The sequence below is a fragment of the Lolium rigidum genome, chromosome 1 (genome assembly GCF_022539505.1).
Source record: "Lolium rigidum isolate FL_2022 chromosome 1, APGP_CSIRO_Lrig_0.1, whole genome shotgun sequence".
Lineage (NCBI taxonomy): Eukaryota > Viridiplantae > Streptophyta > Magnoliopsida > Poales > Poaceae > Lolium > Lolium rigidum.
The window spans coordinates 337,769,496-337,775,223 of NC_061508.1; the positions used below are offsets into that span (position 1 = coordinate 337,769,496).

Consider the following 5,728-nt stretch of genomic DNA (forward strand, 5'->3'; position numbering starts at 1 on the left):
AAGATGCCACTGATTACTTTTTCAGGCTTTTAATTCTAGTGCCGCTAATTATTTTCTTAGGCATTTGCAAAGTTGCTATACTACTTTGCATGTTACTTCGCAAGGTACATCTACTATACTGCACGAATTTTTGTACTCCGTATTTGATAAGCAGTGCATATCAACATTATTTTCCATAAATTTGATCACGAGTATTAGGGACACGGTAAACCAAATCTTAAACCATTTGGGCTAACACAATATACCTCTTGTTAATTCAGACTGCATTCAGTTACTAGAATACTATATCTTCATGTACAGGGGATTCTGAAATCCCATCACAGAAACACTAGCTGATGCAACAAGGTTGCGTCACATTCCACCTGAACCTTCAACATCTTACAACTTACAGGACCTGAACTGTACTGCTTTGGAAAAAGACAATGATCCTCACCAAAAAGATAATGCTCCTCACAAAGATGCAGGTATACTTCCGGTCCCAGCAGTTCCAGTAATTTATCCCGACAAAAACAGATTAAAGCTTCCAATAATGCAAGTATGCATACAACAATTATGGACACATAGGCAAACAATATTCGGAGATTTGTTGCTCCACATGAATAAAGCGGAACCAATAAATGCCACCAGAAAAGATTAAACATAAATGTGCTATTTAATTTTGGTTACAAGATAATATATGTTCAAGATTATGCAGGCTTAGCGTCCATTCACCGTGTTGCTATTTAATTTTGTTTACAATATAATATATGTTTAAGATTACATTCGCAAAAAAAAAAATGTTTAAGATTAAGCAGTCTTAACGTCCATTCACCATGTTGATATTTACGTCCAAGCAACTACAGGTTCAGGCACTCCAGCTAAGTTGGTTTAGAAAGTACAAAACAAATCAAGCAATTTGATTGTTTATGAACTTGTGGACATAGGCCAAACAGGCAGTGTCCTACTCAAATGACAAATACAGATTATGCAGTTTCAAAAGATAAGAAAGACAGAGGAACAAGTATGTAGAGCTGCTTAAATATTTTCCTTCAAAAGAATGCAAACAGAGACACAGAGTACGTAACAAATATTTCGGATACTAGCTCAATATCCAAGTGTAGCAACAACCATTTTACAAGTAACATATGATGAAAATGGACTAAAGAATTAAAGTGACGTCACCTACAACCGGGAACAGTTTGATTTTAGAACAATGATTAAATGCATTTGTTCCAGCAGTTTAGCTGATCGGAGCACTTTGGAACATTTTAGACAAGATTTTGGATCTGGAATAGTGGTGACAATTGGATTGCACAAGGTAAAAGGAAACTTGGATCCGAAGAGCAAAAGAAGGAATAAGAATTGGTCTCGCTGCGGAGAACTCTAGTCTAGGTAGTCCTCCTTATCCGTATATACCGAAGCGGAGAAGTAAGCCCGGTGCATCGATGCAAGGTCGCGGTTGATCGTCACTCGCCATGTCCATGGCAAGCCTAATCCTCCAGGCCTTGTTGATAAAACTTCTCGCTACATGGTGGACACAACACACACAAGTCAATCATCTCAACAAGAACACAAGCCACCGTAGTTGCACTTTGTAATCATTAAGAGTTCGGGATGAACGAGACTAGGATATAGGGACACTTGAGACATCTCGCAAAAAACTTAATATAGGATGGATACATGCCCATGAACTCAAAATACACTTCCTATACCATCCACTAATAATCCTACAACGGTGGCTACTAGAACATCAAGCAACGATAGAACCTTACAGTTCACATCAACTTAATATGAACTTGAAAAATCAGCAGCTCCCGGTGCCTCGATACATGTCTACCTCAACATAAACAATTGATATGAATACTCGAATTTCTCTCACAACGATTAAGAAAATATAGCACATAGTGATCAATTGGTCTAGCAGATAGAGCATGACCAAAGAGAGAAATACCACCTTTCGGTGCCAATGTCAACTAGCGTTGTGTTTACCTTCACAAGTAATGTTTAGCCTACTGCAGCCAATATATCAACCCGGGAGGATTTCAACCATCTCCGAATACGTAAACAAGTTCCCGTCTATTTTAAACAAGACAAGGCCACGTGATACCCTTAAAAACTAGTCTAAGAAAACCATGAGAACTACATACTTCAAAACCCATGTTCTCTACATTATGAACCGCAACTTGTATACCTTTTTTTATCTCGTTGAAATCCTATCTACATTATGAAGTGCACATGTTATAACATGTTATCAAAATACACCAGGTCAACTTCTTAAATTCGTATCATAAATTGCTTAAGTTATTCCACGATTCCCAGTTGAAAAGCTAGACCATCTCACCGCTACGATAAGGTTAACATACTATGATAACGTTTTAAGGGATTTAAGGAATTGTTGCCATGACCATTAAATCGAGCATAATGAGATTTCTTATGTTGCGATAGTAAGAGTGCGATTTCAATAATATTTAACGTACTGATCGAGGGAAGACACTCACATCGACAGGATCGATTTTATTCGGTCCGGAGACATAATCTTCCAAACCTCGTCAGTCAAGTTCATTTTAGAAGTACAAACTCCGAAGATAAAAAAGGAGAGTCGATTACAGGAAGCAACAAAAACATACCTCGGGAAGTATCATGCGACGTTTTTCAATATTTAAATCTTGTACAAAAAAACTTATAACTAATTAGTAGTTGGAGCTAAAGATTTGTGTTTGAGCCAATTTGCTATTCTTAATATAATGAGTGCAAGTGAAAGAACTAGTAATACAAGACCAGCAACAAAATCTACATCATCAAAAAGTATGCCACATCAATGTTTTCTGAGCTACTATAAGAAATTTTTAGAGAAAGAGTAAATATATGATGAATGATATATTTATAGCCCATTTGTTGCACTGAATGCGGAATCCACGAGTCGCAGTGGGTGCTTTGCTTGCGACTTGCAAGAGGCTCTCTTTAGCATCGGTGTATTCCAGCTCGAATTGTTCTAATTTTGCCCAAGTAGACCAGGATACCTGCAGAACCGTGGTAGAAGTAAAGAGGTTAGTACTCGGTCTACAATAAGATCTCTACAAAAGCAAATGGCAATTTCATAGGCCAAGTAGAACTATGGTAGAAGTAGAGAGGTTAGTACTCGGTCTACAATAAGATCTCTACAAAAGCAAACGACAATTTCATAGGCCAAGTACAACCGTGGTAGAAGTAGAGGTTAGTACTCGGTCTACAATAAGATCTCTACAAAAGCAAACGACAATTTCATAGGCCATTCATCATTAAATCGATAACCAGCCTCGTACAGTACAATAAAAGCATATTGAAATTCCAATTCAACTCGTAACAACTTGGCATACATACAGGAGAGAAAATAAACTACTTGATGAATGATAGTTACCTGTCGATTGGAATGTGCTTCAAAACGTGGTGCCTTTAACCTAAGTTTTTCTCGCTCGGTCGGACAAGTTGTAGTGCGAGTAATTGCGAAGAAGCAGTGTTAAGAAGTGTTTCCTGCCATGGAAACCAAAAGTCAACCACATGACTTGACAATATTTAAGTTACAAGTCCGAAATTGAAGACTAGTGTCTCGTAACAACCTTGCCAAGCTCATCACGGTGGAAAGTTGCCATGTCGTGCAACCCCGGGAGAGTTATGCGAGCACCAATTGTATGAGGCACATGAAAGCAGGATCAAACAGAAAAGGAGCTTACCGGTTACTCGGAGACACAAGAGCATACTCGTTGGAATAACTCACCCACGAATTTCAGCAAGGTCATTGGTGAGTTCATGTGCATATGAGTAATACGAGTATAGCCTAGAAGCCAAAACATCAACGAGTCCTCCTATTGAGATTCTTCGGACGAGCCATGCTAGCGTTGGCACATGCTTTAGCCTCGGAGAGAAAATCAAATTGGTATGCTTCACAAATGATGATGAAGTGGAGGAAATTCCATGACATACCTCATCGTACTTCTTGTGATCAATAAGGAAAATCAACACAAGCAAGTAGCAGTATATTTCAATCTCTGGGAGACCATGCTTGATTGAAACTTGAGCTACTGGAGCCGCATTATTAACATCCATCTTACTTCCATCTTCCTAAAACTGGTAACATTAAGATGAAATGTCAAAAATCTCTGAGCAAGAGAAGCCTCCAGTTTCAATTTTTTAATGTGTGCAGAATGAAACTGGAAGAAGTTTAAACCTCTATGCACCAATTTCAAACTACGAATTTGCGGAATACCAATTAAGCATCGTAACGTAAGGAACCAGGTTCGTCGTGAACTTCAATAGTGAAAACTCGGATGCTTGTACCGCATAATCATACAAACGGCATATCGCTTTACAACGATTATCTAGATTATGGTTTTCCATTCGCTTCTAAAAAGCCAATCAATCCGTAATGATCTAGCATGCGATTTGACAACCAAGACACATTCGGACAAACAAATATAGCATGCGACGCCCAAATCCTTTGTGTTCCATCGATTCAGTGCATAATTGCCGGTTTACCCTCGAGAATTAGGAGCGCACCGAAGTTGCGTGCCGAAAATACCTTGGGCAGGAGCGGGGAGAGGTGGGCGAAGGCATCGGAGGAAGAGGGCAGCGTGAAGGCGAGGAAGGCCGCGACGTCGCGGGGGGCGAGGCGGCGGCGGAGGGCGACGGTGAGGCGGACGGCTCGGGAGATCCGGCGCACCTCCTTGGTCAGCGACCCGGACGCGATCTCCTTCAGATCTGCACGCACCGCCAGGAATACATGCGTTAGCTACCTCCCGTCCAGCGCCCACGGCGCCGGAAGCTGAGCTAGGGTTTTGGGGGAGGGGCACTGGGAGACGAGAGGCTACTCACGTTGCAAGGCAGAGAGAGCGGGCGCATGCGCGGGGACGTCGGCAATCGCAGGGATAACGGCGGGCGCGGGAGCTGCGGAGTCGTTTATCTCGACGTCCTCCGGCATGGCGGCGTCGGCGTCGGCGGCGCGAGGGGGGACAGGAGCGAGGAGTGTGAAGGCAGGTAGCGAGCGTTCGTGCGGTAAGGTGAGAGAATGGGTAAGGCTGTTGACTTTTCTCAACAGACTTGACCCGTCCATCCATCCATACAACAAAGGCAGATTAAAAACTGCCGCTAATCCTCCTAACTTTTGCGGCACTTTTTAGATGCTGCCGTTAATCATCGAAAAATTAGCGGCACATTCAGTTCTGCCTGTGCTTCTCCAGCATTGGCGGCACTTTTTTCTAACAGCCGGTAATTAAATGATCATCAGTGGCACTATTGAGAATAAATGCCGCCTAAACCTATCATTAACGGCACGTTATAAAAGTGCCTGCATCAAAGTGCCGCAAATTGCCGTACGTGACGTAGTGACGGTCGACCCGGCCCTGCTCCTCCCGCTCATCCCCTGCCCTTTCTGAGGAAAACAAATTCAGTACCTACGTAGCTAGGCGAGGCCAGTTCCCATGAACGAGGTTCTAAAAGTGCTGCACCACGATGTAAATCTTCTAATTCATGTAGGAAATTTGTTGTTCGTAGTTCATATCTGCAAAATTAAACCACACGCTCAGGTCTAATCATTTTGACAAGCTCCGGGGCAAGGTCCTCATGCATTCATGCCCCCCAACTCCTTCTACCTGCCCCCATTCACCCCGACACTCCCATTTACACTCCTCCTCAGAGCATCTCCAGTCGCGTCTCCCAAAACGTCTCCCAAAGCTTTTAAAGCGCGCCGGATATTTAACCGGTCCCATTTGCGCTC

At 42.3% G+C, this 5,728-nt stretch overlaps 1 pseudogene; it reads right to left on the minus strand.

Moving 5' to 3' along the window:
* Positions 1 to 2,825: 2,825 nt before the first annotated feature.
* On the minus strand, positions 2,826 to 5,061 carry LOC124663920 (annotated as a pseudogene).
* Between the last annotated feature and the right edge of the window lie 667 nt (positions 5,062 to 5,728).